General features: G+C 45.9%; 2 pseudogenes; one reads left to right on the top strand and one right to left on the bottom strand.

Moving 5' to 3' along the window:
• Nucleotides 1–22,327: 22,327 nt before the first annotated feature.
• Nucleotides 22,328–22,441, bottom strand: LOC136637207 (5S ribosomal RNA; annotated as a pseudogene).
• A 4,718-nt stretch (nt 22,442–27,159) lies between these two features.
• On the top strand, nt 27,160–27,281 carry LOC136637781 (5S ribosomal RNA; annotated as a pseudogene).
• Nucleotides 27,282–27,500: the final 219 nt, after the last annotated feature.

Below are 27,500 nucleotides of genomic sequence, written 5' to 3' on the forward strand. Positions count from 1 at the left end.
TATAGCTCATAGAATCAGCACAGAGATCATGCTTCAAAAATAGGGACTGATTTGTTTTTAGGACTGTCTTGGCAGTGATATCAGTGTAGCAGGAGTGAAGTATCCAGGCAACCAGCCAGCCTTGATGATTAGAAATATGGTGGCTGCAGCCTGACTTAATGAAACCCCTTTGCAGGAAGATCTGTTGGGGCTGGCGCCAAGGAAAAAGCACATTCCTTTTTCCTTGTAAGATGTAAATATGGTATGCTTCCTGAAATATATCAGGTTTTTTTAATGTGTCACCCAAAACACAGTAGAAGTTTTACAGGCAAAATGTGGACTGATATAACAGTACATCTGCTTCAAAGCAAATGTGTGAACAGGATCAGCATGGCAATCCCAGGAGATTTGGTGCAGTGAAGGTGTCTCTGCATGCTACAGCCACAGCAGCATGCCACGATCTACTTATATAGTTGTGGATTCTCTTAGTGCAGAATAAGTTAAGGCATATGGACCAGCTGAGCCCGGCATGGAGCAGGTGGTATGCTTTCAGAGACAACTCACGCATTGTGGGTGCAAGTAAGTCTGCTGTATTCACACTACTGTTCCTTGCAGTGAATGTAGAAGTATGAAGGGGAGATGGCTCCCTAGCGCATGTTCGCTGTGCATCCACAAATGCTTGGAAAAGCACCTTTCCCCTTCATAAGGTATGTGGTCCCCTCAGGCTTCGGGGAGGGTTAAGGCTGCAACCAGAGATAGTGTATTTTCCTTTTATAGTTACAAGGTTGTGGGAGAATGCAGTCATGGCTTCTCCTACCCATTCTTCCATCGGTTTCCTCTCTCGCCTGCCTCTTTTATTTGCTGTGACCAGTGGGATAACCCAGAATGCCATCTCAGATTGTCACCTGCTCACTATAAGAAATGGACATGTGCACACATGCATACACACATAAGAACATAAGAACAGCCCCACTAGATCAGGCCATAGGCCCATCTAGTCCAGCTTCCTGTATCTCACAGCGGCCCACCAAATGCCCCAGGGAGCACACAAGACAACAAGAGACCTGCATCCTGGTGCCCTCCCTTGCATCTGACATGGCCCATTTCTAAAATCAGGAGGTTGCACATACATGTCATGGTTTGTAACCCGTAATGGATTTTCCCCCCAGAAACTTGTCCAATCCCCTTTTAAAGGCATCCAGGCCAGAAGCTGTCACCACATCCTGTGGCAAGGAGTTCCACAGACCACACACACACACACACACACACACACACACACACACACACACACACACACACACACAAGAAAACCCAGAACCCTTACCACGTTCCTCACACACTGCTGTGAAACCTGGAAGTGGGACTATTGATGGTTCATCTCTTGGACTGCTTTGTGTTCAATACAGGAACCAGGTTCCAGTACTGATTACTGGTTGTCCTATCACAAAAAGACAGCTACAAAGTTGCAGAAGGTGTGAAGGCCACCAAGATGACAGCGGAGTTGGAAAAACTTCACAGCAAAACTAAACTGCTTGGGGAAGCTCAGGGGTGACATGATGGAGAAAGGAAATTGAGATACATTTTTAGATGCATTCACGGAAGAGGCAGTTCGTATGTTTCTGAAAAAATATCCCATTTGCTGGTGGGGGAGGGATGCAGTAGCAGGGGAAAGTTATTGCTTTCGTGCTCACCTTATAGATGTCCCAAAAGCAAATGGCTGGCTACTGTGAGAAGGTCTCTGGACGTTTCGCCTGGTCTTGCAGCATTCTTATAGATCACATAGATCTTATAGATCACAGCATTCTATATAGATAGATCACACAGATCTTATTTATCACACAAATGGGGCAGTTGGAGAAGTGGGGGAGATATTCTGGTAAGAAAAATAACCCCTTCCAGGAACAGATTCTGCCTTCTAAAGAACCCACAGTAATCCTCCATTGCAAGATTTCTGAGTGAGTTGTCCTCTTTTGATGAACAAAAGATCTGTGGCTTTAATAGCTGCAAAACTGGCAGAAAGAAACAGGACCAGCTTTTCCCAGCAGCAATGCAAAAAATGGATGCTGCTGATTTTGGCCTTTGGACACCAGCCATTTAAGAGCATGGAAGGCTCGGTCCATAGAAAAGGCAAGTCTGGCTGCAGCCCAAACACACAGCTTAGAAGTAATTGATTGTAAACCAGAGGGCATTCCTCCTAAGAAAGCATCACAGCAATTAGGGGTCTTTGTTAGACTGGCTCATGTGGATAAGATTATAAGTCCTTGAATTCAAGCTTGAAGGCGCTGGTGATACATTGCTCAATGGATTGTGTGTCCATCTGGTTCTTTCCTCCTCTCGCCATTTTTTCTTATCCTTCACCATAAACTATAGTAAAGTGAAACATTATATATCTCTTTGGGCCAAGCAACACAATCACTCTCTATTGAACGTGCTCGTTGAGTAAACATTTCTTGATTAAACTCCAGTTCAAAACAGCTCTGGTTACTTTGCTAGCTTATTAAAAATCCACAGTCCGTATGTTCCTTTCACACAGTCAATTAATTTCATGCATGTTCATAAAGCAAGAAGGGACAGAGATTTAATTAGATGGCCCCATTTGTATAGTTATATCAAGTTTATATGCAACAGCAGGATATTGAAATCAGATGTGTCTGTTAATAAAGACCTAGCTTAATATTTGGGGGAGAGAGAGAAAGAGACTCACCAGGAAATAGTTACTCTTGTACAATTTCCTTAAACTAGAAGGAGATTAATGCTCAACTAAACAAGTTCAAGGTCCATCATTGTTGTGGAACAGCCAGATTTAAAAGGCATGTGTTGTATATCTGAACTGAACACCGAAAGAGTCAGTTGTCTGATGGCCCAATCCTAACAAAGACTGGTGCACATTCCACTGGCACAGGTTGCTGCGAAGTAGTGGTAAAGCACTTTGGGGCAACACAAGTGAAGGCCAGAGCCTTCCTGTGTGCACTAGCAGATGTCGGGAGGCTGGCTTGAGCAGGTTAACCTGGCAAAAGGGGTGGAACAGGGTGAGGGTGGCATGGGGAAGGGGGAAGGCAGAACTGGGAGGAGATGGGGTAGGGGAATGGGTGGATCAGGTCCAGGAGGGGGGTGTTCAGTGGTGGCACCCACTGAATCCAGATCCCCTTCCTGACACTGGTCTTCCTGCATGGGTCAATGCAGACTTGCACTATCAATATAACAGCCACAAGCTTGAATTGACCCATGGCAGCTGCTGGGGCTTACCCCGGAGTAAAGGGACAGATGAGCCCTTACCTTGAGGACACCTCCAGCAGCCAAAACTCCCACACAGGATGCAGCAAAGGCTGCACTGTGCTGCTGCCTGCATCACTGCATGGGGGGTTCAGTGGGATTGGGCTGTGAGGCCCTTTGAAGGAAAAGCATTGCAGTTGTGTTTGCCTGCAATTCTCCCTGCATTCTCTGCCTATTTTTCAGTAATTGGGGCTGCTTTAGCACACCGGCAGCAGTTTTGTGTCTATCAACTTACAGATAGCTTTTGCCCTATTTTTGCATGTGCCATTAGCCACAAGGGGAAATTCCACTTCTCATTAAGATGAGCCCTGCTGGATCAGGGCAAAGGCCCATCTAGTCCAGCTTCTTGGATCTCACAGCAGCCCACCAAATGCTTCAGGGAGCACATAAGACAGCAAGATACAACCTGCGTCCTGGTGCCCTCCCCTGCATCTGGCACTCTGAGGTAGTCTACTTCTAAAATCAGGAGCTTGCACATACCTATAATAACTTCTAACCCATGATGGACTTTTCCTCCAGAAATTTGTCCAATCCCCTCTGAAAGGCATGTAGGTGAGATGCCATCACCAATTCCTGTGGCAAGGAATTCCACAGACTAATTACACACTGGGTAAAGAAATATTTTCTTTATTCTCTTCTGTCCGAGTAGTGGGTTCCCTCCAAAAATTGGAATGCACCTGCAGATTGGCTCACATTGCTGTCTGCTTTGTTCCACTCCTCCAACTGATGTCACTCCAGCAAAGGTAGAAACTCCCAGCACACAGGAAGCTGCAGTAGTTCCCTTCCAGCAGCCTGAGAACCCACTCCATGGGACTGAGAGAGGAGTACACACTCGCTGAGTTAAAAGAGCTGGAGATTCATGCAGGCAAAGTGTCTTACTAAGGAAAAAGTCTAGCTTAGGGTTTTTGTTTCATTTCAGTTTGTTTGGCAAAGTCCCCCCAGTATAATATTTGACCCACCTTTCTTCTCCTGTTGTTATTTAAACTTTTAATAAAACCTAGTTCCATTTTAATCCCTAGTCTGCCTGGTCCCTGGTTACAGGGAGGGTCAGTGGATTGTCATGTCTTGCTCTGCAGATGGTGCTGTAATGGATTGCAATAAGAACCTCTGGGGTTAAGTGTTCTCCTGGGTTTGGGGTTTACCCAGACATCCTTCCTCTATCTGGTTGTATAGCCTGGGCTAGTGGTAGCGGAGCAGGGAAAAGTCTCTACCAAGGCTTTACCCACTCAGCTACTTGTCCAAGAAAGGAAAGTGGAGACCAGGAAGGGGTAAGCACTCTAAATACTAGGCACTACTTTCCTGGGTTTGCCTGAATTCTCTTGGGAGCAGACGCGTGTGGCCTCTGGGAACCAAGTGCCTCGGGAACTAAGTGCCAGGTAAGGCACAAGAGTTTAGCATCTGGGCGAGGAGAAGGCAAGGAGACCTCTGAGTTTTGGAGAAGGAGAGGAGGAGGAGCAGGAGGAGGAGGTAAGTGTACTCATTCTAACGCTTTGTCTTTCTAACTCCCTGTCTTCTAACCTTAACCTTACCTTTAAAGCAACCTTAAATCAAAATTGAAAGTTAGCACCTAAGGGAGGTACATAGGGCTACTCTGAGCAGGAGCAGAGTCCTACTCATGAGTAAGAGCCCAAGGGTCAGGCATTTAAATCAAAGTTGAAAGTTAGCTGCACCTAAGGTAGCACCAATCGAAGGAAGGGAGGAGGATAAAGTGGAAAGCAGGTTTTTCTACTTGTTTAAATTAAACCTATACTTAACCCAGGTTAAACTTAATCTAAGTTAGAACATAACCTAAACAGGTCAGTAAATTGGCACACAGGATCTAGAGAGCAATAAATAATTAAACAAACCCAAATAAAAACTAGCTTGAGGTTACAAAAACAGTCCAGCCTAAGAGAACAGAACTAGGAGGGAAAGAACCTAGGAAGGGCCAATTCCCAACCCATTAAGAGCCCCATTAGGCTAATCCAAGCAGTCCATTCAGGAGCCTGCAGAGTAGGTCACGCCCATCAGCAGCCATTTGCCTTCCTGAGCTTTTGTAAACTCACCTGGGAAGGCCAGCCCCCTTTCAATCAGGAAGGAAGGAGGGAGGAGGAGCCAGCCAGGAGTATAAAGCTAGGCGGGCCATCGCGTGAGGCTCTCTGCAGATGCGTGTGGCCTCTGGGAACCCAGTGCCTCAGGAACTAAGTGCCAGGTAAGGCACAAGAGTTTAGCATCTGGGCGAGTTCAGCAGCAGGGCGAGGAGGCCAGGGCCCCATACACTGCCCTTCCTCTTCCCTAGAGAAAAGGGCTGCTATCCAGTGTACGGTTTTTAAAAGGACCCCTAAATAAAACAACAACAACAACAACAAAAAAGCTATGCAGTCAGACAGCCAGAAGCAGGGTGGGGGCTATCCAGTGTTCTGCATCGAGTGCCACATGTATGATTATATGCCTCTGGGGCATAAGTCATGGGTGTGTCCTCGGTGCAAGGAGCTCCAGGCTCGCAGGGAACGCGTCCGCTCCCTTGAAGCCTTGGTGGCCGACCTGGAGAAGCGCAGGCAGCCAGAGGAGGACCGTGGGGAGACTTCCGGGGACGATCAGGCTTCGTCCCAACCTCAGGCGTGCAGCTCCTCGGCTGCCCGGGTGGGAAGTCTCGGGACTGGAGGACGTCATCCTGGAGAGGAGGGAAACAATCCCCTAGGGGGGATCCCTTCTCCAGGGGATGGGCCCGTATCCGAGCGCACTCGGGATACTCCTCGGCGGGAGGGGGGTCGGGGGCTTCTTGTAGTGGGGGATTCGATTATTAGAAACATAGAGAGGGGGGTTTGCGACGGATGTGAGGACCGCATGGTGACTTGCCTGCCTGGTGAGAAGGTTGCAGAATCACTTCTCGTCTAGACAGGCTAGTAGACAGTGCTGGGGGAGAGGTAGCGGCTGTGGTGCATGTTGGCACCAACGACGTGGGCAAGTGTAGCTGGGAGGTCCTGGAGGCCAAATTTAGGCTTTTAGGCAGGAAGCTGAAAGCCAGGACCTCAAAGGTAGCGTTCTCTGAAGTGCTACCTGTTCCACGCGCAGGGCCAGCTAGGCAGGCGGAGATCAGGGGGTCTCAATGCGTGGATGAGACGGTGGTGTAGGGAGGAGGGGTTTAGATTCGTTAGGCACTGGGGAACGTTTTGGGACAAGCGGGGCCTGTACAAGAGGGACGGGCTCCATTTGAACCAGAATGGAACCAGACTGCTGGCGCATAACATTAAAAAGGTGGCAGAGCAGCTTTTAAACTGATCCCTGGGGGAAGGCCGACAGGAGCTGAGGGGCATCCGGTTCGGGACTCCTCATGCCTATGGGATGAGGATGGGGAGGTTAGAGAACAACAAGACAAAGGCAGGGTAGGAGAAGAAATTGGGAAAGGTAGGGTGATGGGATGTGATAGACGGTTTGGCACAATGACAGGATGCGGGGACAAAGGAGCGAATAAGCAGCCCATCCTGGGGCATTTCGTGTATAAATGCTTTTATGCGAATGCCCGAAGTCTACGAGCAAAGGTGGGAGAACTGGAATGTCTGGTGACAAGGGAAAATATTGACATAGTGGGCATAACGGAAACCTGGTGGAATGCGGAGAATCAGTGGGATACCGCAATCCCGGGCTATAAACTCTACAGGAGGGACAGGCAGGGGCGTGTTGGAGGTGGGGTGGCCCTTTATGTTAAGGAAGGGATAGAATCCAGCAAAGTAGAGATTGAAGGTGGGTCCGACTCCACCGTAGAATCTCTGTGGGTTAAATTACCAGGCTTGTGCAGCGATGTAATACTGGGGGCGTGCTATCGTCCTCCAGACCAGAAATCTGATGGGGACCTTGAAATGAGGAAGCAGATCAGGGAGGTGACAAGGAGGGACAGGGTTGTAATCATGGGGGACTTCAATTATCCTCATATTGACTGGGTCAATTTGTGTTCTGGTCACGATAAGGAAACCGGATTTCTTGACGTGCTATAAATGACTGTGGCTTAGATCAGCTAGTCACGGAGCCCACCAGAGGACAGGTGACTCTGGATTTAATTTTGTGCGGTACGCAGGACCTGGTTAGAGATGTAAACGTTACTGAGCCATTGGGGAACAGTGATCATGCTGCGATCCGTTTTGACCTGCACGCTGGGGGAAGAATACCAGGCAAATCTCTAACAAAAACCCTTGACTTCCGACGGGCAGACTTCCACCAAATGAGGAGGCTGGTTAGAAGGAGGTTGAAAGGGAGGGTAAAAAGAGTCCAATCTCTCCAGAGTGCATGGAGGCTGCTTAAAACAACAGTAATAGAGGCCCAGCAGAGGTGTATACCGCAAAGAAAGAAGGGTTCCACTAAATCCAGGAGGGTGCCTGCATGGCTAACCAGCCAAGTTAGAGAGGCTGTGAAGGGCAAGGAAACTTCCTTCCGTAAATGGAAGTCTTGCCCTAATGAGGAGAATAAAAAGGAACATAAACTGTGGCAAAAGAAATGTAAGAAGGTGATACTGGAGGCCAAGTGAGACTATGAGGAACGCATGGCCGGCAACATTAAGGGGAATAATAAAAGCTTCTTCAAATATGTTAGAAGCAGGAAACCCGCCAGAGAAGCGGTTGGCCCTCTGGATGGTGAGGGAGGGAAAGGGGAGATAAAAGGAGACTTAGAGATGGCAGAGAAATTAAATGAGTTCTTTGCATCTGTCTTCACGGCAGAAGACCTCGGGCAGATACCGCTGCCCGAACGGCCCCTCCTAACCGAGGAGTTAAGTCAGATAGAGGTTAAAAGAGAAGATGTTTCAGACCTCATTGATAAATTAAAGATCAATAAGTCACCGGGCCCTGATGGCATCCACCCAAGGGTTATTAAGGAATTGAAGAATGAAGTTGCAGATCTCTTGACTAAGGTATGCAACTTGTCCCTCAAAACGGCCACGGTGCCAGAAGATTGGAGGATAGCAAATGTCACACCTATTTTTAAAAAGGGAAAGAGGGGGGACCCGGGAAACTATAGGCCAGTCAGCCTAACATCCATACCGGGTAAGATGGTGGAATGCCTCATCAAAGATAGGATCTCAAAACACATAGACGAACAGGCCTTGCTGAGGGAGAGTCAGCATGGCTTCTGTAAGGGTAAGTCTTGCCTCACGAACCTTATAGAATTCTTTGAAAAGGTCAACAGGCATGTGGATGCGGGAGAACCCGTGGACATTATATATCTGGACTTTCAGAAGGCGTTTGACACGGTCCCTCACCAAAGGCTACTGAAAAAACTCCACAGTCAGGGAATTAGAGGACAGGTCCTCTCGTGGATTGAGAACTGGTTGGAGGCCAGGAAGCAGAGAGTGGGTGTCAATGGGCAATTTTCACAATGGAGAGAGGTGAAAAGTGGTGTGCCCCAAGGATCTGTCCTGGGACCGGTGCTTTTCAACCTCTTCATAAATGACCTGGAGACAGGGTTGAGCAGTGAAGTGGCTAAGTTTGCAGACGACACCAAACTTTTCCGAGTGGTAAAGACCAGAAGTGATTGTGAGGAGCTCCAGAAGGATCTCTCCAGACTGGCAGAATGGGCAGCAAAATGGCAGATGCGCTTCAATGTCAGTAAGTGTAAAGTCATGCACATTGGGGCAAAAAATCAAAACTTTAGATATAGGCTGATGGGTTCTGAGCTGTCTGTGACAGATCAGGAGAGAGATCTTGGGGTGGTGGTGGACAGGTCGATGAAAGTGTCGACCCAATGTGCGGCGGCAGTGAAGAAGGCCAATTCTATGCTTGGGATCATTAGGAAGGGTATTGAGAACAAAACGGCTAGTATTATAATGCCGTTGTACAAATCTATGGTAAGGCCACACCTGGAGTATTGTGTCCAGTTCTGGTCGCCGCATCTCAAAAAAGACATAGTGGAAATGGAAAAGGTGCAAAAGAGAGCGACTAAGATGATTACGGGGCTGGTGCACCTTCCTTATGAGGAAAGGCTACGGCATTTGGGCCTCTTCAGCCTAGAGAGGAGACGCTTGAGGGGGGACATGATTGAGACATACAAAATTATGCAGGGGATGGACAGAGTGGATAGGGAGATGCTCTTTACACTCTCACATAATACCAGAACCAGGGGACATCCACTAAAATTGAGTGTTGGGAGAGTTAGGACAGACAAAAGAAAATATTTCTTTATTCAGCGTGTGGTCGGTCTGTGGAACTCCTTGCCACAGGATGTGGTGCTGGCGTCTAGCCTAGACGCCTTTAAAAGGGGATTGGATGAGTTTCTGGAGGAAAAATCCATTATGGGGTACAAGCCATGATGTGTATGCGCAACCTCCTGATTTTAGGAATGGGTTATGTCAGAATGTCAGATGTAGGGGAGGGCACCAGGATGAGGTATCTTGTTATCTGGTGTGCTCCCTGGGGCATTTGGTGGGCCGCTGTGAGATACAGGAAGCTGGACTAGATGGGCCTATGGCCTGATCCAGTGGGGCTGTTCTTATGTTCTTATGGGAGTCTCCTCTTGTCCTTGATAACATGAAACCATTAGGCTTGGAAACAATGGAAGGAAAAGTCATATTTAAGTTATTTTTTTCAAACCAAATCCTGGAGGTTTTGCTTGTTATCAATGATTGATTTATTTTTAATACGCCATCAAGGTGCATAGTTCTTTACATAGAGTAGGAAAGACAGGTGCCTGCCCTGAGGAACTTACAAATTCTGACACAGGGGAAACAACAGAGGAGGGAAGGGGATGAAGCAGGGGCTGACCCCTGGGTAGTACTAGGAAATTTGCAAGATAGATGCTAACTGCCCTGCAAGGAGTTGAGCTTCTGCAATTTGCAAGCATGTGTAAATATAGAGAGATAAAGTTTGAGGGTCTTTTTCTGGTCATTATTACTAATAAATAAATAAATATTATTTTATTTCTAGATCTTTTTCTTTTTAATGTCTGGTAAACCTAGATGAGTCCCGTTAGAGTGTTGTTTTAAAAAGTGGGTCCTGATGCTAAAAGGTTTGGGAACCACCGGTGTATACAACTGCAGTCTTACTTAAGAAATGTTCTGAAGTGTAGCAGAACAGTAGTTACCACACTCTAATAACTTTCGGCGAGAGCCTCTTCCTGCCAAATGTCTATGAAGACTCTCAACTTGCTTCACAACAAACTCCTCTGACAGAGAGTCAGTCCCTCACTGGTGACAAGGAATAGCTAGAAGAGTTGCAACCCCTGTTTCCTCCACCTTGGGTTGATCCAAAATCCAGAGATTCAGTCAGAATTCAAGCTGGATCTGCTTTCATGCTTTCCTCTCCTGCTTGCCACCAATGAGGGGGAACAGGTGGCTGCCTTTTAAAGCTGAAAACAGGAAGAGCGGTGGTGAAAGAGCGCTCTGCTGGGAGCCAGTCTAGGACACTGTCTCACCTCCTCCAGGGACTCCAAATTCATAAATATCAACGACCATGTGACTTTTGCAAACACACATTCAAAACGCACATGGAAGATGTAGACTTGGAACTCACAGAATAAAAATGAAAAGAGTACTTGGCTTATTTCATGGGGAAATACACACGGATAAGGAAACCCTGATGGATTTCGCATCCAGATGTGCAGTTATTCTGTGGGAAAAGCTCATTTCTACATGGGGTTCTGCATGTCTCTTCAGGACCTCGGTGTTTCCCCAATTCTGTTTCACTGCTGAGCATGTCGTATGAACATTCACATGATTTAATCTTGGTCTTGGTGAGAAAGCATGTCCAAGTAACAGGCTGACCATTTGCCCCAAACAAATGAATCACACAGAACAGATTGCAGAAAAAACAAATATGGAGTGGGTGTGTAATGGGGCCAAACCACCAGTTGCTCAAAACAGGACAGAGCTTAATGAGACAGCAGGCAATACTGGCACAGACACCAACGTTGAATCATCCAGCAGAGATTTTTCTGTTAGGGTTTGATCAGGTACTGGAAATAACCCTTTACATCCCTTTGTTTTTCCCAATGCAAGCTCCAGGCTTCAGAATGGGATCATTAGCTAGTCTAGGGACATAATTCTTGCTTTTGGGGTGAGAGGTCCTAGGTTCAGTCCCCAGACACACTCATGCCCTGCACCAGGAAAGGAAGGCAAACCATGTTAGTTCTCCACACACTGCACAAGCACAATTGATGTATGGGATCTGCACCACAACAGGAGGTGATGGTATCTTGAATGCATGGCCTGAAGGCCAAACCACATTATGTTAAGTCTGCTATTCGGGCTGGTGGGACTGATTTTGCCAGCAGCCAGATTGGGGGGATTGCACACAATGTAACTGCAGTGCCCCTCTGCACTCTGAAGTCCCTCTGAAGTCTGCCACAGGCGAGGTCATCCAGGATCGGGCGCAGCAGATGGAACGCTGGGTGCAGCACTACTCTGAGCTATATTCCAGAGAAAATGTAGTCACCGAAGAAGCACTGAACAACATTGAGTGCCTGCCTGTGCTGGAAGAGCTTGACAGTGAACCAACCCTAGAAGAACTTCACGTGGCCCTGGACTCCCTTGCCTTTGGCAAGGCACCTGGAAAAGACAGCATCCCTGCTGAAGTCCTAAAATGCTGCAAAGAGATCATCGTCACTGAGCTGCATGAAATCCTCCGTCTCTGCTGGAGAGAAGGTGGAGTACCTCAAGACATGAGGGATGCAAACATCATCACGCTGTACAAGAACAAAGGTGACAGGGGTGACTGCAACAACTACCGCGGCATCTCTCTCCTTAGCGTTGTAGGAAAGCTGTTTGCCCGAGTTGTACTAAAGAGGCTCCAGGTACTTGCAGAGAGCGTCTATCCAGAATCGCAGTGTGGATTCCGAGCCAACAGGTCCACCACTGATATGGTATTCTCCCTTAGACAACTGCAGGAGAAATGCAGGGAACAACGACAGCCACTCTTTATAGCCTTCATAGATCTCACAAAGGCTTTTGACCTGGTCAGCAGAGACGGCCTCTTCAAGATTCTCCCCAAGATTGGATGTCCACCCAGGCTCCTCAGCATCATCAGATCCTTCCACAAGGACATGAAGGGCACTGTTGTCTTCGATGGCTCCACATCAGACCCTTTTGACATCCGAAGCGGAGTGAAGCAGGGCTGTGTTCTTGCACCAACCTTGTTTGGGATTTTCTTCGCTGTCCTGCTGAAGCAGGCCTTTGGAACTGCAACAGAAGGCATCTATCTCCGGACCAGATCAGACGGAAAGCTCTTCAACCTCTCCAGACTGAGAGCAAAATCCAAAGTCCAGCTGAAATGTCTGCGTGACTTCCTCTTTGCCGACGATGCAGCTGTCACTACCCACTCTGCCAAAGATCTCCAGCAGCTCATGGATCGTTTTAGCAAGGCCTGCCAAGATTTTGGACTGACAATCAGCCTGAAGAAAACACAGGTCATGGTTCAGGATGTGGACTCACCTCCCTGCATTACAATCTCTGAGCATGAACTGGAGGTTGTCCATGACTTTGTGTACCTTGGCTCAACGATCTCCGACACTCATTCTCTCGATGCCGAGCTAAACAGGCGCATCGGTAAAGCAGCTACCACGTTTTCCAGACTCACAAAGAGAGTCTGGTCCAACAAGAAGCTGACGGAACATACCAAGATCCAGGTCTACAGAGCTTGCGTCCTGAGTACACTTCTGTACTGCAGCGAGTCATGGACTCTTCGCCCACAACAGGAGAGGAAACTGAGCGCTTTCCACATGCGCTGCCTCCGACGCATCCTCGGCATCACCTGGCAGGACAAAGTTCCAAACAACACAGTCCTGGAACGTGCTGGAATCCCTAGCATGTATTCACTGCTGAAACAGAGACGCCTGCGTTGGCTTGGTCATGTTGTGAGAATGGATGATGGCCGGATCCCAAAGGATCTCCTCTATGGAGAACTCATGCAAGGAAAGCGCCCTACAGGTAGACCACAGCTGCGATACAAGGACATCTGCAAGAGGGATCTGAAGGCCTTAGGGATGGACCTCAACAAGTGGGAAACCCTGGCCTCTGAGCGGCCCGCTTGGAGGCAGGCTGTGCAGCATGGCCTTTCCCAGTTTGAAGAGACACTTTGCCAACAGTCTGAGGCTAAGAGGCAAAGAAGGAAGGCCCATAGCCAGGGAGACAGACCAGGGACAGACTGCACTTGCTCCCGGTGTGGAAGGGATTGTCACTCCCGGATTGGCCTTTTCAGCCACACTAGACGCTGTGCCAGAACCACCTTTCAGAGCGCGATACCATAGTCTTTCGAGACTGAAGGTTGCCAATAATACAAAACTGCAGTGCCAGAGAAAGGGAACTTAAACTATCCGCTCCAACATGGTTCTGACACAAATCAGGCTTCTATGGCTGTTGTTTACCCTAGCAGGAGGAAGGATTAGAGTAACACATGGTACGGACCTAAGGATGAGACAAATTCATGGAAGGAAGGTCCACTCAGTGGTGTTGCTACAGGCAGAGGCACCTGTGATGTCATATGACATCATGATGATACTTCTGGGTTGCCTCCAGCAGGTTAGGCTGTAATCATGGGTGTCTTCCAATTAAAAAAAAGCAATGTGGCTGCCTTCCAATCAAAAAGTAGCAGGATGTTTGCATCAGCAAGCTCTGGGGAGGCAGCAGGAAGAGTTGCTTCTCTTCTATTAGAAAAAAAAGAAGCCATGAAAGAAGCAGGGAGGTTGTGCAAATGACTGCTCTGCTAGCACCAGGAGAGGCAGCTTTTTGGGTGCTTCAGGGGCCAGTGCTGAGCTTTCCTAACTCCAAGTTATGGGGGAAGAAGAGGTGAATTAAAATATATATATATATATTTCTGGGGGTAGGGAGAGTGTGTTTCAGAGACTGAGCTTAGGGGGGGAAGGAGGGGGAGAGTGAGTGTGTATTGCTTCTCTGGGCCTAGACCTCATCACACATTACTTCTGTGAATACAGTTGGCAACTGGTCCAAAGTGCTCAGGGGGAGGGGGATGCTGGAAGAGATCCTTGGTGGCAACCCAAGATGACCTTTACAGCTATTTTATATGCTTCTCCAGAACCTTCTGTAAACTTAATTACGGTGATGGATCTAGCAGAGAAGGATGCAACTGATACAGCTCAGGAGCAGGAAGCAGAGAAGTGCTTAGCAACATCACTGTAGCCTCCCAGCGGTACCTGACAATGAGCTGGATCAATTTGTCCATGCTGGGGCTCTTTCGGGGGGGGGGGGGAGGGTGGCGGCAGCAGAGAGGGGTGCATTTCTGTTTTGTCCATATTATTCTGCAAAACACCTGCAATTTCCATATCTCTGTTAGGCCGTTTCTTTGTTAGAGAGATTACTGCTAATAGCCCAGGATACCTGTATTAATAGACCTTTGTGGCCAGTAGATATTCCTTAATCGGGGTTTATGTTTGGGAGATATACAGACATGGCTCTGAAATGTTGGGAAGCTACCCGGGCAGGAAGGTGTCCCCAAAATCAGGGGAGAGGCTGAAGTGAAGAGTAAAGAAGTGACAGCTTGTGGCTTCTGGGTGACAGACACAGACACAGACCAGATGAGTGAATCTGATGGTGAAAGTCAGCAAGGTTGGGCACTGGCCAAGGGTCCCTGCCTATTGACCCTAGTTGGGTCAATCTCTCCCTTTCCATAGCAATGGTATCAGTGGTGTGACTTGTAGATATAGCAGCAGATGGAAGTACTTGTAGTGTAGGGATGGAGGAGCTGCCTTCCATTCACCAATGGGAGCGTGGGAGAAGCTGATTCTTGCTACCACCATACTCTCAGCTGCCAGTAAACTTGAGGACTGCCTAGACACACCAGGGATTGAACTGCAACTTCTTAGCACCTGGCAGGGCAAATAATGCCCCCCCTTACCTGGTGATACACAAACCTCTGTTTCTCCCACTGCCTGTACTGAAAAAGGAAGAGGTGGGTCAATGAACCCAGGGGAAGCTCAGTGCAAGACTTTGTCCAAGAGCCCCTAGCAACCTGGTACCAGCATTATTTGAGGCAGGGGAGTACCTCTCTGAGAAGCTAGTGTGATTTACGCTGCCTTAGGAGGGCACATGCTTTTGACTCCACCTGATGCTCAATGTGTGTCTGTGAAGAAACCAAATATTACAAAGCAACTATAAGCATCCAGAGTTCTCTCCTCCAAAGAAGTGGTCTTTCCAAGTCCTGCCTAGAAACACCAGGGACTGAATTTCAATGTCCTGGCACCTGGCAGGGCAAATAATGTCGTCGTATCCCTTACTTGGTGATACACCAACCTCCTCTTCGCCCACTGCCTGTACTGAAAAAGGAAGAGGGGATGGAACAGAAGAGAAAGGGTGGAGAACGAAAGTGGTGGACTGGAGCTGGTAAAAATGTTGGCAACTATCATCCAGATACACATCACTGCAACAGTTAATGACATGATAATTAAAACAGAGCTGTTATGCCAAGGCTGTTCAAGTCATCATAGTTGGAGTGCTCATATTTGGTGCTATCAGTTAAAAAAACTAGTCCCAGGAGGGAGATATGGAATAAGTTAGCAGTGGCATTTCTGGGTAAGCATCAAAATCAATCCTTCATTGCAGCTGCCCAGCATGTCATCTATTTCTGAGCAGCAGTTTATAAAAGCTGGTTTCTCAGTTTTTTGTACCCTGTAATATTTACAAGAGAGACCAGAAAATTACCCTTTTACATTATGCAAAAATGCAGCTTTACTTCAGTTGCCCTGTTCCAAATCTGGCCAGCAACACAGTTAAAATTTATTTAGCATTTGTGCAGAGCTCTAGTGAACAAAGCATTCCATTTGCATTAACTCAGCAGCCCATACAGGAGTCCTTTAAATTTTTATAAATTGTTGTCGTCAGTAGTGTCATCAACTTACCTTAGTCTGCCCTGCTCCTGCGCCTAACCACCTCCCTGCTGTGAGACTATAAAAATCACACAGAAACAATCCTATGCTGAGAAAGCTCCAGAGCATCCAATGCCTAGGATAAATATAGATCCCTTCCTGAATAGAGTTCTATGCCTCAAATAGCAGTGTGGCAAGGAGGAGTGTTGTAGGTCCTAGCACTCTCCTCTCCTCTCCTCAATTCATTCCCTCTGTTCCTTTTCCAGTCTAGGAGTGGAAGGAGCAGTGGAGGTGAGTGGGTCAATGGAGATGAGTGTCCCCTGAAAATCTGTTGCCTTAGGTATTCACCTCACACGGCCTCTCGGTTGGGCTGGCCCCACACAACCCTCCAACTTCAGTGTGCGCTACTTTCCCAGGCCTGCTTTGTTTGAGGTACATTTTTCTTTATTCAGGGTGTGGTTGGTCTGTGGAACTCCTTGCCACAGGATGTGGTGACGGCATCTGGCCTGGACGCCTTTAAAAGGGGATTGGACAAGTTTCTGGAGGAAAAATCCATTACAGTGTACAAGCCCTGATGTGTATGTGCAACCTCCTGATTTTAGAAATGGGCTATGTCAGAAGGCCAGATGCAAGGGAGGGCACCAGGATGAGGTCTCTTGTTATCTGGTGTGCTCCCTGGGGCATTTGGTGGGCCGCTGTGAGATACAGGATGCTGGACTAGATGGGCCTATGGCCTGATCCAGTGGGGCTGTTCTTATGTTCTTATTTTTCAGTATATATTTTTTTTAAAAAGATTTATAAATCAGGCTAACAAGAGGAAGTCCTTCAAGGCCGACACACTGGAAAAACATTTATGACTTTTCTATCTTGCCATTCTTCTATGGAATTTATAGCAGTATATGTACAGTTCCTAGACCATCCCTGATCCAGAACCAAACATGCTTAGTTAGCATCAACCGCTGCATCAAATGCCTTTTGATTTCCTGTTTTACTAAGAGAGGAGGGTAGCTCTCTCTGTACTCTAGGAGAGACTTTAACAAGACCTTCAAAACCATTTCTGAACCTCTTGTCAGGCTGAGCCTAATGCAATCAGGCACAAAGTTCTGATTTCTGGCACAAAGTTTTATGCTTTTCTTTGCTTGTTGGGTAATTCCATATCACCCAAAATGCTTTTAGGTCACATCCTTTTATATTTTAAAAAGGTAAACCCATCATCTGTTAAAAGTTAAAACAATTTATAGTCAGACCACCATTTAAAAGAACATAAAACACACACACACACACACAAAGCTGGGACTGGTGTGAAATTGTTTTTCCATGTATTGGCTGTTTAATCGCATTACCAGAACAGTGGCTCAGAGGAAGCATTTATCTGTGCGGCCTTGCAAGAAAGTGGCTATGATTAATTTTAAAAAAGGAGGCTAGATGGGATTGCAGTGTGGATTTGAGCATAAATGCTTTATCAGATCCTGCCTCATCCTCCCAATGGAACACATCAGTTATAATAAACGCCAAGCAGATGGCTAGCTACAATGAAAGGGGATACGGTGTCTCCAAAGTGCTCTGACTTCCTCTCCTCTTTCCCTCTAACTTTATGTTCAAATCCTAAAAACAGATCATGTGATACAGGCTTATGGGAAGGGGGGGCACTAGGCAGCTGGCAGCCTGAGGGCCAATCAGGTGCCCAGCTTGAATTCTGCTTGCAGAAATCCCTTCCAGAAAACCTCTTGTAAGCGCTTCAGATGCATAACCCCATCCCACCCCACCACCATTTCAAAGGTGGAAGAGGTACACCTTTGGAAGACACTGATTCTCATGCCCACTCCCCCATTATCCATTACTGAAGGCTCTTCAGTTGAATGTTGTGTGTGCTGCATAGTACAAGCGCTGACTGATTTCCAGGAACATATTTCCATAGCTTTATGGCAGCTTCATTTCTAGGCCATGGTTATTGACTCATTCATTGTAATGGAATGATGAGCATATCGCTTGTCTGCCAGACTAGGTGAAAGGACTTCCAGCCAGAATGCAATCACAATTGCAGAAAAGCATACAGCATGATTTGATAGGAATTGCTAAGCATTTCTGAGTGTGAATAGTGCTTCACTTACTAGTAGCCCAATCCTAAACAACTTTCCAGTGCTGATGCAGCCCCAAAGTAAATTGAAGCTAGGGAAGACTGAGGCTGAGAGGAAGTGGCTTGCTTGATGCAAGCTAAAGAAAAGCCATAACCCAAACACAAACAAATGTTATGCTAACAGACCAAATGTTCAATGAAAGCAAATGATATGCCATGCTCACACATTATAGTTTATATGTTTAGCAGCTTAATAGAGAAATGTTCAAATGTTTAAAAAGCCTATATGTGTTTAGCATGCCCACAAGCCAGCTAAATCCATCTCTGAGTCCGAAGAAGTCTGAAATTACAAGTGCAGGCTAATTGGCAGTTTTACTGAGATAGCAGAGGAATGTCTCCTTGGCCTTCCAAGCAGATAACACAAGGGAGTTTTGGGGAGAAATACATTCCCTCGATGTCTACATCGGTAAAGCAGCTAAAGAAAACACAGGTCATGGTTCAGGATGTGGACTCACCTCCCTGCATTACAATCTCTGCGCACGAACTGGAGGTTGTCCATGACTTTGTGTACCTTGGCTCAACAATCTCCGACACTCTTTCTCTCGATATCGAGCTAAACAAACGCATCGGTAAAGCAGCTACCACGTTTTCCAGACTCATAAAGAGAGTCTGGTCCAACAAGAAGCTGACAGAACATATCAAGATCCAGGTCTACAGAGCTTGTGTCCTGAGTACACTTCTGTACTGCAGTGAGTCATGGACTCTCCGCTCGAAACAGGAGAGGAAACTGAACGCTTTCCACATGCGCTGCCTCTGACGCATTCTCGGCATCACCTGGCAGGACAAAGTTCCAAACAACACAGTCCTGTAACGTGCTGGAATCCCTAGCATGTATGCACTGCTGAAACAGAGACGCCTGCGTTGGCTCGGTCATGTCGTGAGAATGGATGATGGCCGGATCCCAAAGGATCTCCTCTATGGAGAACTCGTGCAAGGAAAGCGCCCTACAGGTAGACCACAGCTGCGATACAAGGACATCTGCAAGAGGGATCTGAAGGCCTTAGGGATGGACCTCAACAAGTGGGAAACCCTGGCCTCTGAGCGGTCCGCTTGGAGGCAGGCTGTGCAGCATGGCCTTTCCCAGTTTGAAGAGACACTTTGCCAGCAGTCTGAGGCAAAGAGGCAAAGAAGGAAGGCCCATAGCCAGGGAGACAGACCAGGGACAGACTGCACTTGCTCCCAGTGTGGAAGGGATTGTCGCTCCCGGATTGGCCTTTTCAGCCACACTAGACGCTGTGCCAGAACCACCTTTCAGAGCACGATACCATAGTCTTTCAAGACTGAAGGTTGCTAATACATTCCCTCCTGCTCTTTTATAAAGACAAAGTTGCCAGAGAGCACCCAAGTCATTTATGAGTGAATTAGTTTAAAACAAATGCTTAGTGTATCAAATCAAATGTTCAGAAGCCAATGTGTTTAGCACATATCACAAACAAATGGGCAAAAAATTCATTTTGCCCTCTCTGAAGAAGTTTAAAATAGCAAAGCTGAAGGTAAAGCCATAAATCAGGGGATGCTTTATTGCTAGGCTGTCAGAGCATCAGATAAGTATGAGACTGGAATTTACTAGCTGTCAAGCTAATTGGAATGATGAATGAGACTAAGCTGTAGTTTCATTTTGAAATCAGGAATGCACTCCTAAAGCTTGAATGCCTGCTTCTAAACAGAGGAAAACACATAGAAAGAAAGATTTTTGAACAGGGAACATGCTGAATTTTAAAATATAACTAAACAAGCTTTCTTTAAAACCAAAAATGTGCACTGGGAAAAGCTATCAGGAAGTTTCATGTCAGAAGAGCCTTGTATATGCATTTTACCAAAGCAACACCATGGTGTGTGTGACTGCATTTAGGAAAATGTTACAGATCTGTGCTATTGACAGGCTACTGTGTACTCTTAATGCCTAATGAGAAGTGCCCCTAGAGTTGTAAATAACAAAAGAAGGTATCTGGAAACTGCCAAAGCCACACACCCAAGGTTCATAGAAATGCCAAATGAATTACTCTTTACTGACTTAATAGTTAAAGAATAGAATTAACAATATAAGTGAAAGAGTGAATTCTAGCTGTTAAAATTAGTTTGATCAAAGCATGGGACACACAAAATAGTGGAAGCTAAACTGAAAAGACTTAAGTCTCAGATGTATCCCTGTAGCCTTGAAAATGCAGATGCCTGCCTAGAGTTAATTAGGAGTTTGACAAGAAGACTCTAGAGAAGTTACGGTTTACAGATAAGACCTTTATCTAGGCAAAGGCATTCCAACTCTATATCATGCTGTCAACTAGATAAGAAACAACATACAGAGAACTAGGGAGTGACCAGAAAATTTATATCTTTCTCTTGGTACCAAGAGCAGATAGTTGAGGTCAGAAGCAGTTTAATGAAAGGACAGTCTATCTTGTTTGACAGAGATAGAGCTTGGTAGATACAAACACCTACAAATCAGCTAAGACAAGAACAGATAAGCAAAGAGCATTCCTAAGAGGATCCCCTGATTTGGAAATCATCATTAGAAGCTCTGTTAACAAAGAAAGCAGGATTTAACAAAGAGAAATCTCTTGAAAACCCTTGTTTGCAGGAAGAATTGCAGGTAAGAGGCACTTTTTCAAGTGGGTGCTCCTCTTTTTAGCAGGGGGAGAGTAACTGGCCCACCTCACCCCAGCAGTGTCTTTTCTAGTGGCTGTCTGCTGGTGTTCTTTTTGCATCTTTTTAGATTGTGAGCCCTTTAGTTGAAAAGCGGTATATAAATACTGTTAATAATAATAATAATAATAATAATAATAATAATAATAATAATAATAATAATAATAATTCAGTTTGTTTGGTATTAAATTAAGTTTATATACATACTGAGAATTATAGAAGACCAAAAGTTTAGTTTATAGAAAGTCTACATTGTTTGACAGAGAGGAATTCAAACTAGTTCTGCAATAAATGGGTAAACAGTGCCGTTATTATTATTATTAACAGTATTTATATACCACTTTTCAACTAAAAGTTCACAAAGCGGTTTACAGAGAAAAATCAAATAACTAAATGGCTCCCTGTCCCAAAAGGGCTCACAATCTAAAAAGATGCAAATGAATACCAGCAGACAGCCACTAGAACAGACAGTGCTGGGGTGAGGTGGGCCAGTTACTCTCCCCCTGCTAAAAAAAGGAGCACCCACTTGAAAAAGTGCCTCTTACCCAATTAGCAGGGGTTAATCTAGTGGTTGTTGGAAACCATGTTTTCTATGTGCAGCTAGCCTTATAAGGAAACTGAAATTTGAAACTGACCAATCAGATGCTTGTAAGATTGTAACCAATCCTAAGAAAGTCCCCATTTCTGATGTCATGAACCCCCAGCCAATGACAATGAGATTTTTCAAACAAAGAAGCCAGAATCCTATATAAGTCAAGGATTCACATTGGAACATTGCTATTCTCTGGAGGCACTGAGAGTTCTCACATAGCTCTCATTGCTCCCCTCTTTGGACAAGAAGTCCCTGAGAGGCCCGTTGCTGGCAACAAAATAAAGCTTGCAGACGATCACCACTCTTGCCTACTGAGTTTGTTTTTGAACTTTGCTGTGGACCTTGCAACATGCTTAAAGCCACCTAATAAACTCACAGCAGAGGCAATATGCACACCAGGGAAGTCTTGATTTGCACCTCAGTTTTTTGACTACCATACTAGCTCTTAGGAAGAAATGGATGAACAAATGGGATGCAATGTTAACCAATCTGACAAGAGGAGAACCTGAAACCATTCTAAACAAATTGCATTAAGTCATCTCTGCCCACCCATGCATGTACACAACAGGGATCAAATGTGTACACCTGTGGGCTGGGCAGAATTGGGTTAAATACTACTAATGGGGGGAGTGGGGAGGAATCAGGAGTTCAATTTAGTCTTCCTACTTCTGAACAGATTTTCAGCAGGAAGAAACGTAGCCTCTCCTGAATTGAGTTTTTAGCATAAGGAAGCACACAGGTCTGCATTTAGCAATCTCTGAGACTTGTCCATGTGTGCAGATGTGGTGATCACTTGCTGAATTTTGGCCTGTTGTGCATTTGTTGAAAAGGCAGAAGAACCATGTGTCTTCTGAAACATGCGAGCAACTCTTAGGAGTTTTTTTTCCATTGGTTGGCAACCTTCAGTCTCGAAAGACTATGGTAGAAGCCTACAGCACCCGGTATTCCCAGGCGGTCTCCCATCCAAGTACTAACCAGGTCTGACCCTGCTTAGCTTCCGAGATCAGACGAGATCCGGCATGTGCAGGGTAACAGTTGGCTTCAATAGGATGTGGAACAACTTCAAGGGTCAACTTTCTGAATGGCAGAGTTCCTGTGCTTTTAACAGGTGCATATTCCAGGCAAAAATCCACCAGGTGAAACCTCCTCCATCATTACACCTTCAAACACAGAGTTGCATGCTCCTGCTGTGGGTTTTTAAACATGCTTTTCACCACAACAGGCCTCAACCCCTTTTATTTCTGAGTTCTCTAATTATGAATAACGATCTTAGCTGGGTAGGTTTTATTATTGACTAGAGCAGACATTGCCACAGACTGGACCAAGAGAACTGTGCTAGCAGGGCTGATCTAGGATTGCATTGGCCAAATGTAGCTCAAATAACATTGCTGGAAGCTGTTGTAGACCTAGTTGTGAACAGGACTGGAATGAAGTAGACTGAATCCATCTGTGGCTGGGAGGTGTCCAGGGTCCTAGTTACCAAATCGCTGGCACATTTGCAGTACTTGCAGAAGTTTAAAATAAAAACTGACCTGCTGTATTTTTTTTTAATGGTAAAAGCTTAATTTTGGAACGTTTTGAAATGGCTGAAAGCAAAGCTGTGCTAAGAAGTGCTGCAGACAACTGAGTCCTAATGAAGCAACAGCTGCGTTGGAAAAAGCTGAGATTCCAATTAGTAGTCATAATAATCGCACAAATAACATAAGTTAGTGTTAATGGGATTGATGAACCGATAGAGATGGCAGCAGGGGCTGATTTTCTTAGAACTGTGGTACATATGAGGTTGCCAGCTTTAGAATTGCCGGTGCACCTGGACCTTTTACAGCAGCATGCCATACAGAAATTAAGGAGGGGGCACACTTTTTTCACCACTCCCCTGCCAGAAAAATCATCACCTTCTATATTTTCATGCAAAATGCTATTAAAGGCACAGAATCAGTTTTTTAATAGTTGGCATTCCTAGGAATACAACTTTGATGAAGGCAGGCGGAAAACTTTAGGATGGCTGAATTTTGTTCCCTGTTATGAACTGAAGCAATGAATCACAATGAAACTCTAAGAGAGGTTAAACCTAGAGTAGGAGTGGCATTCTGGTTGGAATGCTGGACTTTGGTTAGGGAAGGCCAAAGTTAAATAACTGCTCAGCCATAAACAGGTTGGCATTGAACACATTGTTAGGAAGATAAAATGGAGTAATCCACAACCACATATGCCACTCTAAGCTCAGTGAAAACATATGGAATGTAAATGGTAAAAACAGCACTAATCTGTCCATTCAGAGCTAGCAAAGCAGTTAAGGGCATAAGAAAAGAGTTGACGGTCCCTGGTTCAGAACCTTAGTACAGCCAAGAAGATACTGTGTGGTTTGAGGTAAGCTATCATCATTCAGCCTCAGTCTCCCATCTGTGCTATGAAGCTAATAATAATGACCTACATTGCAGGGTTGATGTTATGGGGCAAATATAGTCATGTTATATACTGGCAAGATTTGCATGCTTTTAATATCCAACAGATGACCCATTTCCCAACATGGAAACCACCAAAATTTGGGTCATGACCCACTGGTGGGTCCTGGAGCCACAGTTTGAGAACCTCTGCTTTAGAGGATTTAAAAATACAGGCAGAACTCCAAGTTGTAATCTGGCAGTTTTAGATCTTGTTTCTCACATCCAAAAGTGTTCTGATTGAAAATGCCAGTTTCATGGTTTCTTCCATCCATGGCCCCAGACTTTGAGAAAACAAAATCCAAATAAGGAGACACATTGTTTTGGAACAGCAATAAATTATACTGAGGAGTGGCTATAACATGTTTGTTTAATTTATGTAATTAATTTTGAGTGCATGCAGAATTTGTTGGAAAACAACCATGTCCTATCAAGGAAGCACACTTTCATTCATCCAAACACATCCTCCAGGCCACTTAGATAAATTAAATTGTAATGCACACGGCCGTTTTATCTTGCACCAAAGGATTTAAACTTTTTTTTTTTTCCTAAACAGAACTGTATAAAGACGTTTCTTTCTCATTCTTGGCTAAATACAAGGGCATCGTCAGAACATTGTTCTTTCCAAGCACTGCTACCTTATCCCTTCAGTATGTTCTTTAACCATCACATGCCACACATGTAATTAGAGTCAGCTCTGGGGCCTCCTGCAAGGTCAATCAAGGTTACTGTTTATCTTTATATCACCACTGGAAGAAAAGTTACTGATTTTGACCACAATTTCATACAACAAGATTTATGGAGGGAGGCTGCTTTCCTCAGCTGCTTGATTTAATTTGTGAGGCTGATTTACAAAATGAGCCATTTTTGATGGAAAGCGAAGATATACATTTCCCCACTTGCTGCCAAAGGATGGGGACCTCTGGTTCAACTTTTGAATCCATTCAAGTTGAAAATTCTACTTCAGTGGTTCCCAAGCACTGGCAGCTCCCTCAACCTACTGGGCCATGGGCTACAGCTCCCCATTACTGCCACTATCCTATACATTGTATAGCACTGCAGGGGTTTTTTTTTGCAAGGAATCTGTGTCTCTTCTGGCTGGATGAGTGGCAGCGGTGAGGAACCTGGCACCAGTGTCACCAACAACTGCTTTGGGTGGGGATGATTTCAAGCCCATTGGACCCAGGAGTGGGTGTCCAGTGGCTATGCTGTGCTTGCCACGCTGTCTTCATGATGCCTGGGAATGGAAGATTTCCTGCCAGCATATCAGCTACAGAGTCAGGTGCCAGTTGGGGCTGTGGGCACTCTACTTGCCACCCCAGTGCGGGGCTCCACCAGGTGCAGGGCCCCAATTTGGCCAAATTGGTCAAATAAATAAATAAATAAATAAATAAATAAATAAATAAATAAATAAATAAACAATAACAATAACAATAACAATAACAATAACAATAACAATAACAATAAACTTTATTTATATCCTGCCCTTCTCCCCGAAAGGGACCCAGGGTGGCTTACAACATGTTAAAAACAAATTAAAAACATAATTTAACAGCAAATAAAAACATATTAAAACACATTAACAAATACCATAAAAACAGTAGTCAGATAAAAAGTCAGATAAAAAGAGCAAAACGCAGCAAATCATAGAGGAATCAGGCCTGTAAAATTACTAAAAGATATAGAAAAGATGTTTAAAAGGCCATGAACTCAGAAGGCTCAGATGTTAAAAAGGCCATGAACTCAGAATTGCCCTAAGGCCAGCCCTGCCCAACTCTATCCAACCACTCACACACTGCTTCTCCTCTTTGTCCTGTTCTCTGGATTGGAAAAGGAAGAGGGGGATGAAACAGAAGAGGAAGTGTAGAGGAGAGGAGAGTGGGAAGAGCAGAGGCTGGCCCATCCCCAGCTGGAGGGCAAGCCACCACTGGTGCCAGAAGGTCTTGGCCCTGATTAAGGGAGCTCTGATCTCATAAACAGCCTGCATGTGTTCAGACTGTATACTGAATTAATGCAGGCACAACTGGGACCAGCAAATATGAGCATTCCCTTCCCCTCCCCTCTATACACAAAGATGGTTCAGGAGACTTAAGATATTTTTAGTGTAATATCTCTTTTTTATAAATAGCCATTTTTAGCAGGGAGAGGGAGGACAGACAGACAGTCAGCGCTGGGCATTAAAGCACAGTCTGTTGAGCCTCCTCTGCAAATCCTAGGCACGCAAGGATAATGGCCTGACAAGTGGTATGACTGTGCAAAAGGCACCGTACTGCAGTCCAACCCTGCAAGTAAAGTAACAGCCGTTTCATATAGTTTGGGCTAGGATGCTCTGATTGCACACCAGAATGCAAGTTTGACTATGGTTTCCCAGCTGTAAGTCCCGCTTCATACCTGCCATCAGGGCCTAGGAGAGGGGGGTAATCTGTACCTGGGCCCAGAGTCAAAAAGGAGGCCCAATAGCCCAAGGAGGGGGTCCAGGATTTTCCTGGGATCTTACATTTTCCTTGCCCACACGGGATGCTGGGGTCACTACCACGAGCGTGTGGCTGAAGCTACTGGCAAGCCAAATATGCTGGGCCAAGGAATGCATACATGACACTCCCTAACACAGTGTCCAATCCAGTAGCTCTTTGCTGTGTAGATCTGCTTGCCATGAAGGAATGTATAGGAGCTCAGGGACACAGCTGCAAGACTACAGCTGCTGCAGAAGCAAGTTTTGGTATGCTCAGGACACTTTCCATGTTCTGCATGGTTTTCTCTATTTTAAAGATTTTAGAGAGATTTAGGAGTGTTTTTGGTTTTCCATATTACTATAGGTGGTGGTGGTGGTTGGCAACCTTCAGTCTCGAAAGACTATGGTATAAGCCTACAGCACCCAGTATTCCCAGGCGGTCTCCCATCCAAGTACTAACCAGGCCTGACCCTGCTTAGCTTCCAAGATCAGACGAGATTATTACTATAGTTCACTGCCAATGTCACACAGATGGGTAGACCTAGGCTCCAAAGACTTTTCCAACTGCCCCCACCCTTGCCCCACTCTGTTTCACTCCTCCCTGCCCTTATTCACCCATCGCCACCCTTCCCACCTCTGCCTCACCCCTCCCCCTTTGCAAAGGGGCCCAAAAGAAACTTTGTGCCCCCTGGGAAAATTCCTCAGAGGCCCTGCCTACCATTGTTGGGTTTACTTTGTAGGGTGGAAAAAGCTGTCAAATGCCCGAGTAATGATTGGAGGGATCCATTTACGGCCCAATCCTAAGAGGGCTTTACACCGCCATAACAAGCGGTCCAGCAGTTTGGCGTCCTTTATGGCTGTTGCAAATGGTGACACTGTTACCCTGCACATGCCCGATCTTGTCTGATCTCGGAAGCTAAGCAGTGTCAGGCCTGGTTAGTACTTGGATGGGAGACTGCCTGGGAATACCGGGTGCTGTAGGGCTATACCATCATCTTTCGAGACTGAAGGTTGCCAACCAACCAAATTGTGACAGCCCAGCCTCTGCTGCAAGCAGCCAGGTCCATGCCGGTGAACAGTGCCAGTAAGTCAGCCCAGGGGATGGAAGGGAGACAGAGTGGGTAGAACTGAGCAGGGAGGTGGAAGAATGGGGCAGAAATCAGGGCAGATCCAGGAAGGGGTATCAGTGGCAGCAGCATGGCT

Source organism: Tiliqua scincoides, chromosome 1 (genome assembly GCF_035046505.1).
Source record: "Tiliqua scincoides isolate rTilSci1 chromosome 1, rTilSci1.hap2, whole genome shotgun sequence".
NCBI lineage: Eukaryota > Metazoa > Chordata > Lepidosauria > Squamata > Scincidae > Tiliqua > Tiliqua scincoides.